The 20491-nt window shown below is 39.8% G+C and overlaps 2 long non-coding RNA genes across 2 annotated transcripts in view; one reads left to right on the top strand and one right to left on the bottom strand.

Annotated features, from left to right (window-relative positions):
• The window catches only part of LOC144587806 (uncharacterized), a 223590-nt gene that overhangs the window by 137720 nt on the left and 65379 nt on the right, over positions 1–20491 (bottom strand). The gene's annotated exons all lie outside the window — the stretch shown is intronic.
• Positions 7955–20491, top strand: part of LOC144587805 (uncharacterized) — a 476988-nt gene continuing 464451 nt past the window's right edge. The window contains exon 1 of the long non-coding RNA XR_013542964.1: positions 7955–7985. This is a non-coding gene — a long non-coding RNA (uncharacterized LOC144587805). The remainder of the gene's footprint in view (positions 7986–20491) is intronic.

Raw genomic sequence — 20491 nt, 5'->3', positions numbered from 1 at the left:
CAGATAGGACAAGATGCTTTCTAGCCTGGCAGTGACTATCTAGAGAACTGGGCACTCTGTTGTACTTCTTATTTCCCATCCTTTTTCCCTAGCTGCCAGGAGAAAGCCTCCATTCGTTCCTTAAAGCTGTCACAGGAAAAGGACTGTAGGAGGGACTTCCGTTGTGTTTTGTCTCCTATGTTATTTAACATGTACATGAAACTGCTGGGAGAGATTATCCAGAGTTTTACATTTCGGTGTCACCAATATGCAGATGACACCCAACTCTACCTCTCCTTGCCACCCAAATCTGAGGAAGCTGTTTCAGCTCTAGATCAATGTTTGGAATCAGAAATTGGACTGGATGAGGGTGAATAAACCAAAACTTAATCCAGACAAGAAAGAGGTGCTTCTGGTCAATTGAAAGGCAGATCAAGGAATAGGGATGCAGCCTGTGATGGATGGGGTTACACTCCCCCTGAAAACACAGGTGTGTAGTTTGAGTGCTCCTGGAGTCATCCCTGAGCCTGGATGCCCAGGTTTCAGTGGTGGCCAGGAGTGCATTGGCACAATTAAAACTAGTGCACCAACTATGTCCATTTCTTGCGAGATCTGATCTGGCTGCTGTGACACCTGCCCAAGTTATTTCCCAGTGGGATTGCTGTAACACAGTCTATGTGGGACTACCAATGGACAGTGCTAGGAAACATTTGTGGGTCCAAAATGCAGCAGCCAGATTGCTGACTGGGGCTCATTACAGAGATCACATAACACCCCTGTTACAGCAGCTCCACTGGTTGCCAATCAGTTTCTAGATTGAATTCAAAGTGTTGATTTTAACCTATAAAGCACTAAATGGCCTGAATCCAAGCTATCTTAAAGACCGTATCTCCCATTTTGAGCTGGCTCAGGTGCAAAGATAATCAGGAAATGGCTTTCACTTTTAAGATAGATAGATAGATAGATAGATAGATAGATAGATAGATAGATAGATAGATAGATAGATAGATAGATAGATAGATAGATAGATAGATAGATAGATAGATAGATAGATAGATAGATAGATAAGGGAATGAGCACAGACCTTTTTGATTCTTTCTTAAACGAGCAATCCAGGGAGCCAGCAGTTCTCTATACTTTCTGTCCCTTCTCCTCCACCCCACCTTTCCTCTTTCCTGGAATTCAAATCAGTAGCACAGAGACCACAGAATAGATATGGATGCGTTGCCACTTATTGGTCAAAAAAGGACTGCTGGTTATGTCAGAAATTCGTGTCATATGATTCCTGTAACAACTTTGACACTATGGATCATATGCAATCATGTAATTTGTAACATTAAAGAAACAGTAGAAAAGGCTAGATTAGTCACATCAAGAAATGGAGCCATTCAGACTTGATGTATATGAACCAGCTTCCTGGCGCACATACTGTCTGATTTCTCTCAGTGCAAGCAGAAGTGGCTAAATAAATTCTGAGCCTTCCATTTGTCTATTGAGTTGCTTGAACAAAGTAAGGCCCTACACTCTGGCTTGTTTTCCTCCTAACAAACCATGGTTATTTCTAGATTTCTTCTGCAGGCCTGTTGAGGTAGAAGGGAAGGAACAAGCCAGACCGCTGGTCCTCCCAGGTTTACATGTCAAGCTAAACAAACTACTGTGGTTTGTTTATCCATTCCTGCCTGCAGCAGAAGCCACTGGGCAGTATGTATCACAACAACACCTCATTTTGCCTTGTCTCTGCTAAACTTGCCATTCTGGGAAAACACAACCGAAATGCCTCAGCTGCACTCAGCCGTGTGTATGTGTACTTTTCACCATTTTGAGTTACTCTTCACCCTATAGTCTTATCTTCATACTTCTGGACAACTTCCTCTATCTGCATCCTTTTGTGTCACCTTCTGACCAACCACCTTCTGACCAACCACCACTGTTCTGCATCTGCTTCTTTCTGAATGTTATTCCCACACCATTTGCTTCACAGGACTGGAGAATCCTCCAAGATACCATTTACCTCAGCAAGTCTGTAACAGTAGCTCAGACAATAGGAGACAGAAATGTTTCTGCCTCCCACTTCACCTCTACGGCCTTAAAGCTGCTCAGCCAGTCACTGCTATCTACTTCACCCCTAACAAATCGTTATGCCACAATACAGTCATCATTATCATCATTTTAGAACTGCAGAGCTGGAAGGGGCCCTATGGCTTATCGAGTCCAGCCCCTGTCAAGGAGGCACAGCAGGGAATAGAACTCCCAACCTCTGATTCCACAGCCAGACACATAAAACATCAAGGTAACCAGCAGTTCAATATATATTTATTGGTGTTAACATATAACTTTATCATGCAAATGACTTTAATTTGACTTCTCTGTGAACTACAGCAACATGTCGCTATAAATATATTTCTCCCACCCCGACCCGTGGTGCTCAGTATAAATGAATTACACAGAACTTTGAGAACTACTGTTAAACATTATATACACACAAACATGTTCCCTGAGGCTCATGAAAAGCACTAGATGAACCCAATATCCAAATTATTGTAAAACTGTTGAAGACCATGGCGAGGGGGAAGCGAGGGCTGCATCTGTGGTGCAGCAGATGAGGATATTTTTTTTTCTACTGAAATAGGACATCTGGCACATAAAAATATTGTTTTCTTTGTCAAAAGATGTGCTGAAATGTTGTATATAAACTAATAGCTGTGGGATACACTGCTGCAGAATGCCTTTTTTTAAAAGGCATTTTAAATAAGTGTGGTATAAATCCATTTTCCCCCGAATTCATAACATTCCTGTGTTAAGTCAGTGTTACAGTTATTACAGAGTAATTTTCTTCAGGGAGGAATACTGCAAACTTGTTTACCTTGCAGTTGATTTTATTTGCCAAATTATACACCAAATTGTCCCATGGGCTTGCTGAATATATGGGTGCTAACAATGAAAAATGTGCATAGTTTTAATACCAACTTTGTAAATTGCCTTAATAATAGCTTGTACAATGTAATAGTATTTTCAACCAGTACTTTTAATTTCTAGCTCATAAAGCCTTGTCATTGAACCCCAAGGGTGTAGCTATAAAAGTAAGATTTAATTTTATATATAATGTGGCCCAAATTAGCTCTAAAGCAATAGAAGAAACATCCAGCTCCAAGAGATAAGACCGAAATTATTATAACTTGATGAAATTTCCTATAGAAAAATTAATCATTACTTCTGCCTTAACATAATTTGACATTAAAATGTGACTAATACAGATCTAATCAGAGTATATGCTTTAAATGACTTTTTTGTCAAATGATAATGGCTATGAGGAAATGATACAAAAGTATGTTTTGAAAATGCTTCTCTCTCTCTCTCACTCTCTCTCTCTCTGCTTTCCATGTCTTGTTTCCTGTTCCACTATGAATTTGTAACAGGATCTCATGCTCTCAAGAATTCCTTTTCATTTACACATACATCTCTTTGAACTAAGTAGTGATCAGTTTTAACCAGCAAGTCTTGTTGAAATGAACAGAGTGGCAAAGACTGTACTGTGGCACCTTTTTCTAAACAGGAAAACTTACGACCATTCCTGTCTATTATCTCTGGGAAATACAAAGCCAAATTTTCTGAACTACTTGCTAAAATCTCCAAATATCTTAATCCTACCAAGCTAGATCTGACAATATTCACACTATATTCCTGGCATGCATGGTGTTTCCAAAATAAACGGCACAAATGGCAGGCTCGGCAGAATTCAGATGATGACATTGTTGGAGAAGGCAGCGTAGTCCTTGCCTCTATGCAAGTCCTGATCCAAGTTGAGGACTGGGCTGGCTTCTTACATGGAGAATCAAATACAAATTGGAACAACAGCATGAACCTAAGTTTAATTCAGCCAAAATTTAATTCGAATATGCATTGCCTTTTACTTTTAAATATAAAATGACCCAATATTTTCAGTCTGCCAGTTTGAATTGGTAAAAATACAATAAAAGAAGGAGACAATTGCAAGCTCTGCTAAATCCAGATTATTTTATTATATTTCATTTCATTTTCCAGGATTAGGGCAGTATGACGTCCAGGTCCTTTCTTTGAAGCCTACTTGAAATTATCTAGGGTACAGTACAGAACAGATCTAAAATGGGTTCACATTGAGCCCATTCATGTCTCTATGGTAATGCAAGCCTTATCACATGGAATCCAGATTAATATATTGATCACTTAGACTTTTCCAATAATTTCAAAAATATGCACAAAATCAGTCTAGCTGCTAACTTATTTCTGAAACTGATTTGGATTATCCATATCTAAAATGAAGAACATTCACCAAGCACAAGCTTTGGTCCAGATTCTGATTCAAAAAATCAGAAAAACTGTCTGATTTGGCTAAGACTTCTTTGAAAAGCATTTTATTTGACATGGGACCAAATTTTGTTTGAAGATCTGCCAAGGTGTCTAACTACTGACTGACCATCATTTCCTGTTCACCAGTTCACCCTCCTATTGAGACCAATCAGATATAATGAATCTTTGCTGCTTCCAAGATGCTCCAGTGGTTTATGTCTGGGACCTGGAGAGCTAAAGATCATTGATATTCGCAGCATCTCTAGACAACCCTCCCTGACATACTGCTCAGAAAACCAGCATTTCCCCTCACTGTGATGTTGGAGAGGTAAGGGCTTCTGATTTTTTTTACAATGGGGGAGGGAGGGGAGATGATCCAGTAACGGAGCTACTTCATTGAAAGTAGAGGTTAAGGCTTTGAAATGTTTTGATGTCCCATGTTTCGGTCTTTCATTCTGTTCAATGACTGCACATCATGAATGCAGTATGTGCATCCTTGTTGCCTTTAGCACTGGGCATACATATAACAGGGATTGGTGGAAGCGACTTTTTTTTTTTGACAGAGCCAAGAATCCCCCAGCCAGGATAGGTAATAGCTATTATGGATGGGGTTTCATGGCAGCTGCGCTCTCATCTCTACATTTAAAGCACTGTATAGTGCAGCTGGCTGAGTGAGTTATAGACATGGATCTTGAGTCAGAGATTGGGAATTTGATTCCCCACCGTCCCTCTTGAGAGAACAGTCAGCCTGTGTGGACTTGGGCAGTCTGTGCAGTCCTAGAACACCCTAAAAGAAGGAAACAGAAAACCAATTCTGAGTTCTTTATGCCTAGAAAACCCTGGCATTAGCCATCATATGTTAGAATTCAATGAGCACCACACAATTATTATTATTATCATTTAAGATGAGTTTTCTTGAATAGACACGTGTTCCTACGTCAATCAGTCCTTGTACTGAGGTCATCTTCACAGCTGTCCTCCAGATCTTTGCATCAACTTAAGTAAAATGGGTAGAAAGCAGAGAGACTTGTTAGTGGAGGTATCCTGGGTGTGTAATTCTTCCACAGAGTTTCTCATCTGGCATCAGCGCTTCTACCCTTTTGGCTATATGTACAAGTATTTTTATCCCAAACTTTTTGATCTACTAGAAATGATTTTTATTCTTATTCTCTATGAACACGTTGTTAGCAGCAATCGCAATAACAACGGTAACAATAATAGAACTGAATAACTGGAAGGGATCTGATGGATCATCAAGTCCAGCTTTTGTCAAAGAGGCATAGTGGGCGAATTGAACTCCGACCACTGAGATTTCCAGCAGTTTGTTACTTTTTATTTATGTAAAACATTTTTTTTTAGAAATTACTATAGCTCTAGTGGTTCTGCTGAAGGGTACGATGTAAATCTTTTCAGTTGATTAATTAAACAATAAGAAATAGTTGTTTTGTCAAATTCTACATGCTGAAGTAACCTGCTAAATATTTTGTAGAATTTAGGACTGCCTGCAAGAAACTAAAAAATGCTCTCTAACTCTGGTTTTGGGCTAAAAGTGGAACAGCAAGAGGTGAGCTATTTAATAGGAGTAAGTCATTGACAATAGCAAAAATCAACAGCAAAACTCATCAGTAGTCAAATCCAAATATCAACTCCCCACACACACACACACTCAGTTCAAGGGCTGTATGCTATTACCAAGCTAATAAATCATATACATTCAACATGGGTGCTGCCATTTTGTTTCAGGAAGAAACAAAATGGCAACTGGGAACATTGTGCTTCATAAAACGCCATGTGATCTCCAGCTGTTGTTTAGAAATGAACATCATTGTCAGCCTTTGTACCCAAGACAGCCTGCATTTAATTGCTGACTCAGTGAGGTTCCAAAGAGAAGCTGGTATACAGTATTTCTTTTTATGAATTGTACAGATCTTTTATTGCCTGATTCAAATTTCGAGAAGAATCTGTAGAAAGAAATTGCTAAAATCAATTGCAGTTTAGGGGTGGTTCTGTGTGTGTTTTTAATTAATCAGGATCTTATAGAACAAAACCATGGGAATTGTTTGTTAACAGCAAACAATTGTTATTGCATTTAGTTTTATGACTCTCTTTTCTTATCCATATCATATTTTTAAGAAACCTCACATCAAAATTTATTCAAAGTGGACTATTGGTTAAAACAATAAAGGGCCTTGGTTTATTTTCCCCAGTCATCTTATTTAACATGACAATGTTCCTGAAAAACTATTAGCTTTCTTAGCTTAACTGTGTAATACAAAGAAAAACATCCCATGATTTTACATGCATTTATTTAAACTTTGGTTACTACAAAATAGCATAGTTCTGAGTTCCCATAAGTTTTGTTTAATGTACATTTTTTTATTCCTGTTAAGTTATAAAATATATTAGATTAGGCATCCTTCAGTCTCGAGAGACTATAGTAACATACTCTGAATAGAGGACTTGGAGCAACATCTAGTATGGCTGACAAGGCCAATTCAAGAGTGACAATCCCTTCCACACCGAAGACAAATACAATCTGTCCGCTGTCCAGCTCTCTGATTTTGCTGCTTTTGGGACTGCATCTTTGCCTCAGCCTGCTGGACAAGGGTCTCTTCAAAATGGGAGAGGCCGTGATGCACCGCCTGCCTCCAGGCTGAATGCTCAGATGTCAAGTTTTCCCATCTGTTGAGGTCCATTCCTAAGGCCTTCAGATTCCACTTGCAGATATCCTTGTATGGCAGCTGTGGTCTCCCTCTGGGGTGATTTCCCTGCACTAATTCCCTGCACTAATTCTCCATGCAGGAGATCTTTTGGAATCTGACCATCAGCCATTTTCAGAACATGCTCAAGCCAACATAGACGTCGCTGTTTCAGTAATGTCTACATGGTAAAAATTCCAGCTTGTTCTAGGACTACTCTATTTGGAATTCTGTCCTGCCAGGTAATACCAAAAATGCATCGGAGACAACACATATGAAACGTGTTCAGCTTCCTCTCCTGCCATGCACAAAGGGTCCAGGACTCACTGCAGTACAGGAGTGTACTCAGGACACAGGCTCAATAGACCTGGATCTTGATATATGCCATCAGCTTCTTATTAAGCCATACTCTCTTTGTGAGTCTAGAGAACATGGTAGCTACTTTTCCAATATGTTTATCCAGCTCGACATCTATGGAAAGAGTGTCAGAGATAGTTGAGCCAAAGTACACAAAGTCATGAACAACCTCCAGTTCTTTTGTAGAGATGATAATAGAGGGAGGTGAGTCCACACCCTGGCCCATGACTTGTATTTTCTTCAGACTGATTGTTAGTCCAAAGACTATTGAGGTCATCAGGCATTCATTCCTTTTAATATACAGCAATTAAAAGAGCTAAAATAATGAATTAATATTGTTTATATTTTCATAATTATTGAATGTGCTCACAATAACCTTTTCCTTGTGCTATTCAGTGGCTAGAGTTCTATTTGTGTTTATGAAAAGGCTGCATATCTTCCTAAAAGTAATTGCAGCTAATTGACGAGGTGCCAGGGCATGTCTTGGTTGTGTGCATGGTCACACAACTCAGTTGTGCCCTAGCACCTCATCAATGCATCACAATTATTTGCAACAAGCTACACAAATCTTGTAGGGACGTGGTGGCACTGTGGGTTAAACCACAGAAGCCTCTGTGCTGCAGGGTTAGAAGACCAGCAGTCGTAAGATCGAATCCACGTGACGGAGTGAGCTCCCGTCACTTGTCCCAGCTCCTACCAACCTAGCAGTTTGAAAGCATGTAAATGCGAGTAGACAAATAGGTACCACCTTGGTGGGAAGGTAACAGCGTTCTGTGTGTAGTTGTGCTGGCCACGTGACCACGGAAACTATCTTCGGACAAACACTGGCTCTATGGCTTGGAAATGGGGATGATCACTGCACTCTAGAGTCAGACATGACTGGACTAAATGTCAAGGGGAACCTTTACCTTTACCTTACACAGATATTATGTGAACATCAGTAGAATTCCAGCCAGCACTGCCTAAGATTACAGGAGGCTGGAAAGTTTATGGACATTTTTACTACATTTTTCCTACTGACACTTTTAGTACATGGCAATGGGTATTTCCGGATTTGTAGTACAAAAAAGTAACTTTCTTAGGCTCTCATGATTATCTTGCTAGCCAAACCTGTGCACTTGAATAACAGAACAGAATTTCTGGAACAAAATTTGACACTGAGGTTATTTCTAGACAAGTCTTTTAGTCTGGAATTTCACTGCCTCATTCATGTAACATATGGAAATTCCAGATAAAACTGACTTCAGTTTTGAACCACCTTTTATTTTCCCTTCCTTTCCTCTGTCCTATTTTCCTACAGAGAGTATCTGTTCAGAAATAGACAGAATTATATACAGTATAGTGGTTGAAATCCTGTTTATTAGTACAGTAGGTCATGACTAGTGTAGGGCCAGTGAGCCAATGAAGCCTATGCAGGAGGAAACGTACCAAATCCCCAGGGATTGAATGGGCCTACTCTAATTGCAGTTTATGATGTTAAGCAATAGTATTTTAGCCTATATATTTTAATTCTGAAGAGAAAGTGCCTTCTGTTTGAAAATGTCAGAACCATGGCTGGCAGGGCATGACTTTCTGGTCCTAGGGGTATTATGAAGGACTATACAGAACCAGACTATGATCTGACATGCCCAAAATGTAGGGGAGAAGAAAGACTGGGAGAAAGATATAGGTTTATCAGGTTCACAGCATCACATTCTTTGAAATTCAGGACTGAAGCTTGAGACAAGGGGGGGGGCGGCTTTTTGTGGTATCATAGGGTAGAATGAAGGATCTTCTACTATCATAGAAAAGGGGCAGTGTCAAAATCAGACTAGTTATTTATGGAACAAGGCAGTGGGAGAATCCAGGGAAATGAATCCAGAAACCAAATCAACTGCAGCCAACCATTTAATGTGTCAATTTTTGTGGCCTGCTCTGCTCGAAACACTAGCCCAGCCCACTGGCCTGAGGTGTCATAGAGGACAGTGTCTCATCACTAGTGTTGAATAAAGATTTCAGTTCCTATCTGGTGGCATCTCTTGGTGAAAGGAGTGGGTATCTTCTTGTCCTTTGTCACAAGAAGGAAATCATTTTGGTGAACCTGGGCTCCAGTAAGATACAGAGCACTATAATCAAAATGTTATTTCAAGGTGTTTTTCTTCATACTCAAATTAATTTGACAGTGTCATGTACATGGCATGTTTCCTTTCAAAATCCTGCACAAAACGCATTGCTCACAAATTACATTTTGGGCAGGACCATGAACCTGGCCATGCTGGCTTGGGGATTCTTGGAGACAGAGCCCCAAAAGAAACTTTTTCCAAGTCCTATTCTAAGTCAGATAGCTTTTCTGTAAATTTTCTCTCCCTTCACATGTACCTTCCAATTAGCAATCCAACTGAAAACGCAGTATATTTTCCTGTATGGCTGAAAACAATGCAGGGGTACCAGCATGGCAGCCGGTTGGTCAGGTGATGACTCCAGATATTGCTCAGCCTAGATAACTACAAACACAGGATGTCTTATGATATAAGAGAGAGAATGTTTGTTCTGGAGTAAGCACTTAATTGTATACTGATCACATTGGTATTTTTCCCATCATCCAGATGACAGAAGCCTTAAATCAATACCAATAGTGACAAAGAGTAGTGCTAGCCTACTAAAACCGTAGCTCCCCAGTTTTTTTTAAACCATCCATGTAAACTGTTTTATTTGTTTGCTGGTTTGCTTGTGTCAGATTATACTGGAAGCAGAGATCCTTGTACAGGCAGCGGGAGCTTATCATCTCCAACAATTGCAATTTAGCGCTAGCCTACTAAAAGGAAAAAAAAGGAGGAAAAAGACAAAAATGTTTTCAAACTGTTTAGCAGCACCCAGTACAAAGATAGTATGGGGTAAGACATAGTCTGGATGAAGCAGTGATTCCAAACCACCTACTTCAAGAAGCCTCATGTTGGCAGCTGAAGGCAACAATCAGAACTACAACCAAGTGGGTATTTTTGCAAACAACCATTGTAAACCAAGCAGTTTTTGCATTTTCTGTCACAATCTAACAACTCTGTTGGAAGATGATGGGGGAAAGTAATGATAAAATTCCATTCTGTTGTTCAGACTGTGACTTCAATAAATGTGTAAAGAAGGAAAGCAGGCTCCAGTTTTCCAATGCACATTCATTAGATGCCTCAATATAGCTCCATGAGTACAGTTGTTTGTGTGTACATGGACTGCTGTCAGGATTCTTGATTGTATGAAGCAGCTTTCTATCCAGATTTTCAGTGAATGCTCATAGAGCTTTACTATAATACATTATCAATACTATTCAGAATGTGATCTGAACTGGACTAAAATCCAAAGCTCAGTGTAAGCACTAGTTCATTTAGCATCAGTCTTCTGAATAGAGAAGGACTTGCAATGTGTTTCAGGACCAACTCCTATGAGAAGAAATTAAAGCATCCTCTCTTGTACAGCTAAGATAAACTAGGCTTGGAGGAAATATGACATATTCTGCAGCTATACTTGCAGAAAATATGTAAAAGGAAAGATTTGTACTACAACGACAAAAATCAAGCCTAACGAAATTTATGAGCTTGCTCCGAATTGACTTATGGATCTCACTGTTCTTATTGTGTCCTAGATATTTCAGCTCCGTGCAGAAAAACTAGCTTCTACAAACAATATAACTATATTATGGGGGAACTTACTATTAGGGAGTATGTACATTGCAGGAAATCTGCTCGATCTTTCTTTGCAGCAGATTGTAGGAACAGCAGTTCTGTAACACAGGTTGGTGGTCTCTAAAAAATAATTCAGTTCTTTAAAAACTGTCTGATATATGAATGTGAGATGTTGTGCTAGTTACCTAAGATTCAGAATACAAGGAAATTGCCTGATATTGCTGCACAATATTGTGCCCACGTTGACGGCAGGAAAAAGGATGCCAAGCCTTGCAGAGCAAAGGGTAGCCTAAATAATGACAATGCCATCAGTCAAGATGGTCCATAGGATACCCTCTTGTGCTCACTAACCATTCACAAAGTGACACCACTCGAGGGAAAATCCCAGAAACTAACCCCTTTTTTCATCAATTAACCATTTGTCACTCAAACACAAAGCAATTTTCAGGGCTGTTCTCTATGTATCTGCAGCACAGAGCAAGAGCAGACTGTCTGCTACAACTGTGCCAAATTTGGTGTTGATCTCTAGTCTAATTTAAAAGTTATAATTTTTTGTTTGGCTTTCCCCCCATTTTGATCATTGCCTTAAAGAATGTTGATATGCTCCTTCAGCACAAGATCATTGCTGCACTCTTGTGCAGCAATAATTCTACAAATATTCACTGAACTGCAATTCTAAGAATTCATCTAGGAAAGCCGTAATTGAGAGTGGCATAAAATTGTTTTGAAATGTTAAATTCTCAATCATCTCTATGAAATGGATGTAATCTTGTAAAGCTACCCTGTGAGCAAACCAAAACCAAACAGTTTTAGAGGACACTCCTAATCCAGTGGAAGGATCAACAAGAGGCTTCAAAGAAATTAAAACTGCAGCTAAAAGCAGTATTTTAAACACACACACACACCCCAATAATAATTAAGTTAAATAGCGTCCTGTTCATTCCAATCTAGAATAAAAGTTGGATAAAACAGCAACTAATTTACTTCAAACACTTGCTAATGTTTCTCGCTTTTCACTGACAGCTCTTTGATCCTGGCTGGCTTCTTATGTGATTCAAACTCCTGGGCTAATTTGGGTGCATTGCATGTACTAAAAACATTTTTAAATGCTTTTAGCACCCAACATCTTCCGTGCAGGGACAGTTCATATGGATGAACAGGCAAAGATATGAGATAATAAATGCTCAATGAAAGAGACCACTCGTGGGACTGACAACATAGTCTCTGAAGTGTTCTGAGTCTGTTAATAAAGGTAGCTGAGATTTTTAATTGAAAGTTGAAGGAAGCTTATAAATGGCTTAATCAGGTCATTGACAGACACTGGAGGGTTTTTCCCCCAAGGGTCCACCACTGCATTAAACCTCTACTTTTAAGCAAGATAAATTCTGGAGGCAGCATGTTCTATCAGCAAAGAAAGGCCAGAGAAAGAAAAAGCACTGGTTTTGTTAATAACAAGAACAAGACTATAGCCCATTGAAATCTATGGAAGTTTTACATGTCATGTTTTGTGCACCCTGTAATTATGTTTAAATTCCAGTCCTAAATATAAGTCATACATCCCCTTCATTGGTCAGTGTGACTCATGAGTGGTCATGTTGCTTTAAGAAGGTGTGATTACTTTTTTATTATAATCATTATTATCTATAGTTTCTGCAAGCTACCCTGTTTCCCTGAAAATAAGATCTGACCTGAAAATAAGCCCTAGTATGATTTTTCAGGATGCTCGTAATATAAACCCTACCCCAAAGCTAAGCCACAGTTAAGTGAAACCCTGTCTTCTACCATTGTGCAGCAACCAGAAGAAAATGGTGTGACTATAAAATAAAATATCCCCTGAAAATAAGGCCTGATGCGTTTTTTGGAGCAAAAATTAATATGAGACCCTGTCTTCTTTTTGGGGAAACACAGTATGCTACAGGTCCCTCACCACCATGCACCCAGATAAAAATCTTAATTTTCTGACCCCACCAACATTCCAATGTACTGCTGATTAGCTGTAGACTTTGCAATTGAGTTACAGTTTTAGGGTTAAGGTTTGCAGAAAGGTTTATTCCGGGGAGACTCCTAAAGGGGACCAACTTAATGAAAATCACAGTATGTAACATCTGCTTCTCAGCATCATTATTTCCCCCCTAAAAAACATAATGGGATATATATTTTCCCAATGCATTACACCGGCTTAGAAAAGAAAGAATACCCCCAACACAATAGTCTTGTTAGAACAATTTCTCTCCCATATATTTTAGTCTATGCAAAAGAAAACAGTGTAGCTGCCCAATGGAAACATTGCTTATAATTATTCCGATGGCAATGTTCTAGAATGTTTAAACTACAGTATTGTATATAACTCATTCTGTGTGGGTTCCTCTACATAATGGGAATTTGGGAGATTAAAATGTCTTAATCCTCTTTCATGTTCATAACTTTCATATAGTCATCAGCACATCCAAATATGTACATTTCTAAAGAATACTATCCAGACTCCAGCCATACTAGTTAGAAAGTCTGAGAACTGTATTCCAAATATTGCCATGGGTCCTTTTGAGGAGAAAGGAGGGAAAAGAATAAGTAAATTAAGTTAAGTTTTCAAGTTCCAATAAAATCAGTGTCATTGAAATACTGGAAAAAGACAATTTACTGAATAAGACAAGATTGTTCTTTCTCTCGGCAATTATTACAGTACTTCTTTCTGCAATAAAGAGAAAATATATGTATTTAGGTTGCCATTCTCATATAGGAGAGTTAACCCCACTTCCTGATTTGTAGGATTCAAGTCATGCCCCTGGACTATGTTTTACTGGCATTGATTCAAAGTAGGACTAATGTCCAGATGGGTGTGCTTAGCCTTCTTCCACAAGGATGCCATTCTAATGAATCTTCATGGCCTTGTGCAGAAAGCAATATGTATGTACATCCCTATAAATAAAGAGTCCCCTTGAGACAGATTCTGATCATGAGTAGACTCAGTTATATAGCCAATGCACACATAAGCATTTCCAGACATTGCCTGAATATACTGTGTATAACAGGTGTTATGGTAGAATTTTAAATTGACCTGTATAGCAATAAATTAGTTCAGCATAATGAGTTTTGGAAGGCAGGAACCTGCTTCAGTAGTGGGTAGCATGTGCCCTTCCAGGTGTTTTAGACTGCAACTTTCATCAGAACCTGGCCAATACAGCCAATGGTGAATAATGAGAAGAGTTATATTCCAACACCTGGAAGGCCACACTTTCCCAGTCCAAGACTGACTTCTTTCAATGGTCAGAGCTGACTGCTCAACGATTGTGTAGGGGTGTCCTAACTGCTTAGATGACCATTGATCCATTTGGGGTATTAATAGCCATGAATCTTACCACTGTCTCATCTTAGGATCACTGGCTCTAATGACATTGGTATGCTCAATTCTGATTCCGCACTCTCAGACTTTGCACAAATGGGAGCACTCCTCATTTAATTAAATAAAAATACTTAAGATGTTAATAACTTCGTTGCTTTAAAAATATACTACTTTCGAAAAATTAGTCTTCTTAATAGCTTCAGTAAATAGGCTAAACTTTAACATTTTGGACAGCTCACATAGAAAGATGCTTCACTTGTACACTGGATATCTTCTAAAGATAACTCAAAATCAATATTGTAATTATTGTGTCTTCCTACAGGGGTAACAGTGCTTGTCATTAAATTACAAGCCAATTTTCCCAGCATCAGAACGCTGACTCCTTCCACACCAATGAGAATTTTGTTGTAGACATTACTGAAACTTGTACTGCTGCACATATCTAAAGACCATGTTGAAATCATACTAAAATGGATTTCCTTGGTGGAAAGAAGATGAAGACCTAGTACTGCCAGAGGCCCGACTCTTATTTGATAAAGCTGATTTTCATATTCCCAGCTCCTATGTGTTGTGTATGTATGCATCCATGTGTATACATACATAGAGACATAGATGTTCATATAGAATAGACTCTTTCATCTCCTGCCATGAAACCTAGTGAAGTGTTCCAGTGTGCTCTACATGTGATTTCTATGCTCACTGCTTGGGTAGACCTCCTAAGCCAATAAATACCTGCATAAACATGCAGTAACGTATTGAAGAGGCATATTCGCAACATGAGCTACATAAACTCATTCTCTAAATGGGAATATTTTAAAAGATCTTGAGTACAGATGTTTCAAAGTAGAATTTAAGGTCTCCCTGGGTGTCCCCAACTGGTGATCACTCTATTATAGGCTTAACTCTTTAAAGCAAGAGTACAGGTGCTTGTTTCCCCCTCCCCTTTCACCCAGCACGCAGTCATTGTTACCTTTCAACACTTTTTTTTGTACATCTAGCACCTTACACAAAATGCAAACAGCTGCAATTTCACTGCCCAACCCTTCCTTCTACCCTTACAACATTTGTTCTGTTAATGTAGGTTAATTCAGCAAATAACCCTTCTGTAAATTGTTCTTGCAAACTGCTACATCATTTATGTAAGGACTTCTGTGAACTTTGAAAAATTAATGCCTTTAATTTTGGTTGATGGCAACATCACCAGAGCTCTGTAAATTGCACTTTAATGAGATTTTGCTACAGGGGATAATCTGCTACTGACAGAGTAACATCTTGGAAACATCTGTAGACCTATAATTTCTCTATGACGATTAGATCCCACCACAAGACTCCAAATACAGACCCAGAATAAAGGAGGAAATGGAAAGTTCTAAATGACTATACAACCTGTTCTCTAGCAAAGAAGAGATACACAATGAAAAGTTTCATGTGCTGAAAATAAATCAAATTTTCTGACTAATTAACATTTAGCTTTATTTAATTAAGAAAGACTATTACTGTCTCCACTGCTGTGCATCTGTATATAATGAAGGAAACAGCAGTAGGTATAAGATACCACAGAGGGATATGCCCAAGAAACTCAGCACTATAGGTGTAAAGGAAAGTCTATTATTGTTATATAACTGACATCAGAGTCTTTCTCTAATGCTCTCATAAATAAGTGGAAGATTTTCACAGATGCTTTACACATATGGTTTCTTATTTGTCTCTGATGGAGACCCATAGTTAAATTAGATGCCAGAATTAAATGATTTAAATAGACAGCTGCATAATGGAAACTACTAAATAACACCTTTTAAAACAATTACTATTTATACCAATAAATGAACTCACAAAGGGATGATAAATCTTATTTTGGTTAAGCCACAGGTTGCTAAATCCATCTTTTTGAAAAACTGCAATAAGCAAGTTGACTCCTGCAATAAGAACATACAAGGAACAAATGAGGGCAATCAGAAGGGAACAATCTCAAAACCCAGAGCTAATTGCACTTAAAGATGGTTTAAAAGAATCAGAAAGAGTCAGAGAAATGTCCAGGTTGGCTTAGTAAAGAAGGCTAAGACTGAATAGAAGAGCAGAAGCTAGCATAAAATTTATATTTTATTTATTTGAATTATACTCTGCACCATCTGGCAACCAGGCCACTCTGGGTGGCTAACAACAAGACAAACAACACAATATCAAGCACGATAAAAAATAATTTAAAAAAATCAACAAGTATAATAACTAGTAGGATAAGTTAAGACAGATGGCAATAAAGATGACAAAAAAGATGATGAAAGGATGGCAAAAAAGATAAAAGGGAAGCTGAGATATCAAAAATTAATTTTCCACTACATCCCAGATTGACATTAGAAAAATATTACAAGGGTGATTCACTGATAAATTAAAAAATCATTCCTGAGGCATTGACCTCTCATGCCAAAGCAGCAGCCCCCACACCTAAAAAGGCGGTAGAGTATATTTGCAGATGTGCAAAACAAACAAATAAAAAAGTGTAAAATTCAGGGGTCCCTAAAACAAACGAGTATGGACTGAGGGTACACACATATACTGTGAGAAGATGCTGATGAGACCGAGGGGGAAAGGAAATCTATTGTGGCTAGAAAAGGAAAACAGAGAGAGAATCACATCAGTTGTCAAAGGGGTGCAGACCTTCCCTAGGCAAGTACTCTTTATGATATGTTCCTGATCCAATAGAGGTATTACCCACATCTGTTTTTGGAGTTTGCACTTGGACCACACAGCATTGTGTGTGTGTGTGTGTGTGTGTGTGTGTGTGTGTGTGTGTGTGTGTGTGTGTGTGTGTGTGTGTGTGTGTGTGTGTGTGTGTGTGTGTGTGTGTGTGTGTGTGTGTGTGTGTGTGTGTGTGTGTGTGTGTACAGAAAGTGCCCTGAATAGTTACCAGGTGAGGATCAAACACCAGAGCAAAGAAAAGTTGATGCCCTTCAAGAATAACTAAGTGACACAGAAGTAATGAACTGCAGATGGGTTAGATTTATCAATTTTTAATTTTTTTTAAATCTACAATTGTTCTGATACGAGAATTGCTATGTTTCTGGGTCTTTCTTGTTGTTGTTTAGTTGTTAAGTCATGTCCGACTCTTCATGACCCCGTGGACCAGAGCACACCAGGCCTTCCTGTCTTCCACTGCCTCCCGGAGTTGGGTCAAATTCATGTTGGTAGCTTCGATGACACTGTCCAACCATCTCGTCCTCTCTCGTCCCCTTCTCCTCTTGCCTTCACACTTTCCCAACATCAGGGGCTTTTCCAGAGAGTCTTCTCTTCTCATGAGATGGCCAAAGTATTGAACCTCAGCTTCAGGATCTGTCCTTCCAGTGAGCACGCAGGGTTGATTTCCTTCAAAATGGATAGGTCTGTTCTCCTTGCAGTCCAGGGGACACTCAAGAGGCTCCTCCAGCACCACAATTGTGTTTCTACTCCCAGTCAATGCAGGAGGTGTGTGCTTTGAGAGCAATGAATGATTTACTAAATGACTGACATCCTTATATCTAAATAGCGGGAAAACACCCCACAATTGGCTCTGCATCTTCTAGGTGAAAGATGATACTGCTACCATCCCTCAAGCTGCTTTTTAAGTTTGCTGTCTCCCATCCTAGAACCTTAGTTTAACTACAGATTCTACAGATTCAACATCTAGCCAAGAAAAGAGCCCCATGGCACAGTAGTTAAACTGCAATACTGCAGTCAAGCCTTTGCTCACAACCTGAGTTCAATCCCAACAGGTTCAGGTAGCCAGATCAAGGTTGGCTCAGCTTTCCATCCTTCAGAAATTGGTACAATGAATATCCAGCTTGCTGGGGTGCAAAGTGTTGTTTGAACAACAACAACAACAACAACACCATCATCATCACCACCACCACCACCACCACCACCAACAACAACAACAACAACAACAACAACAACAACAACAACAACATGATTTTTGGTCTATATTTTTCCTTAGCCCAACCCCACACTGCAAGCAATGTCGTGCCTGAGGTAGAGTCCTGCAGGAGTTGAAGACTCGCCTTTGTGATATCTCAGTGCTCCAATAAAGGTATTCTCCAGCCCTGCTAAGGAACCATAGACAATCACGTTAACACATATGTAGTTACCCTGACCTCATCCCTTCATGAACTTCAGACACACTGAGACATGTTCAATTCAAGAAATAGGGTAAGAATGCTTGTACAAAATAAATTCTACATCCTTCCCTTTGCAGTTCCCTGTACTAACAAAAAGCTTTCCCTTTCAGTTAAGGGACCTCAAAGGAGACCTAGTCTATGGGATGTGGGTCTGTTAAGTGGGAGAAGAAATCAAGTAGAATTTGGGTTGCTTAGGTCTCAATGCACCAGGTGAAGTTGAGGGAACAGCTATGCTTCCCTGGGTCTCCAGGTGGGCAAATGAATCTCAGGGTAAGAAAGTGGAGTGGGAAAAAAGACTTGGTCTTGTTGTGTGAAATGGCTTGAGTGCCCATCTGTTCCCAACTGGTACCAAGGCACAGAAGCGTTCGTATGTCTGTGAAGAAGGAAGTACAGTAAATCCACATTGCCTATGTCTCTTTCTTATACATACATGTGCAACCATAAGCATCCACACACAGAGGCTCCCTCTCTTTTGCAATTATTACATGAGGGCCATTCTCCTATTTCAGCACAAAGGTTCATCCCTTGATCACAGCTTTTGGCTCTGAAATGTCTGGAAGCCCTAGGTCAGGGTTGGGCAATTAATTTCTATAGGGGGCCACATGAAAAATCTGAACTTTGTTTGGGGGCCAAACCATGAATAATAGGCCCCCAATTTGTAGGTAGCAATAGGCCCCCTTTGGGTGAGGCCCTGCCGTGAACGAACTACAAGGCTGTCATACTTGTCTCCCTAAACTTTTTAGGGACTTAACTATGTGAGCGTTGTAATTCATTCATAGGTGTTGTAATTTGGAAGGGGGGAGAAAAAAACCCTAACACTGAGCTAACTCACCTGTCCTCTGTTCCCCCGCAGCCTTCCTCTCCAACGGTCTTCTATCCCACGCAGACAACATGATGCGTCATCACATCGCCTGCGCAAGGATCGTTTCCGGCCTCTTGAGCTGCAGGCTCCGCAGCCTGCGGCTCAAGAGTAACAGTCAAAACTCACAAGATCCCAGCGTCAGATCTTGCGAGTTTTGCTTACTGCCATGCTGGGTGAACGGAGCTGGAGCTCCAGCTCACTCAGCGGCAACAAATGAGCCACCTGGAGCAGCTCTCGGGCCGTATGTGGCCCGCGGGCCGCACTTTGCCCAGGTCTGCCCTAGGTGGAACTGAGGAGTGACAGCTTGTGAACAGAAAGTTCACATTGTTTCCAGCCTCCATTATTGTGACCAAGCATACTTTTGAAGGCTGTGGGAACAAGATAATGGCCTGGCCTGCAGATCAAAGAGCCATGGTATGTTTATATAGGAGGATATGGTCTTTCATACAGCCCCAATGTCCAAGTTGTATAGGAGGTTAAAGGGTATTTGCAGTCTGAAGTCGTCCCCAGCCTCAGCACTGTTTCTTAGTGATTTTGGTCTTTGGAGGACAACTTCAGAAGTTGCGCTGGGGGATTCCTCTTTAACACTTCAGCCACTTGTCTGTGGGTTCCTCCAGATACTCTCTGATCTCCTTTAACATTTATATGAAATTGATGGAAGGAACAATTCCTTTCCATCTTTTTCCTTTCCATCAAAAACCAAGGACACTGCTTTGGACTGATAAACTAAAACTTAATCTAAAAAGAAGAATGCCATGGTCAGTGTATCCAAAGCTGACAAGAACCAATTAGGACATATTCTCCCATCTGGTTCCTGGTGTAAGTTACCCACCAAGGCATCCAAACATGTCTTTGTCCCATAAAATGTGTGAAGCCAGAAAATAATTGATGTAAAGAAAGTTTTTTAACTGCTCATAGCACCACAGTATTCTTATGAGCTCTAGTCAATGTTCAGTTTGACCGAATGAGTCCTATCACTTTTGCTCTAGTCACCCTTAGACTCATATCGCCTTCAGTTCCCTAGCAGACTATGTGCTTTCCTTGAGAAGGGATGCTCAGGACCAATCATCTCCACTACCCTGGCCATTTCCCTATACCAAAGATCAGCCAGAGCTTCAACAGAATTG

Source organism: Pogona vitticeps, chromosome 3 (assembly GCF_051106095.1).
Source record: "Pogona vitticeps strain Pit_001003342236 chromosome 3, PviZW2.1, whole genome shotgun sequence".
Lineage (NCBI taxonomy): Eukaryota > Metazoa > Chordata > Lepidosauria > Squamata > Agamidae > Pogona > Pogona vitticeps.
Note: the sequence above shows the minus strand (reverse complement) of the source record. Positions and strands in the feature narration are given on the sequence as shown.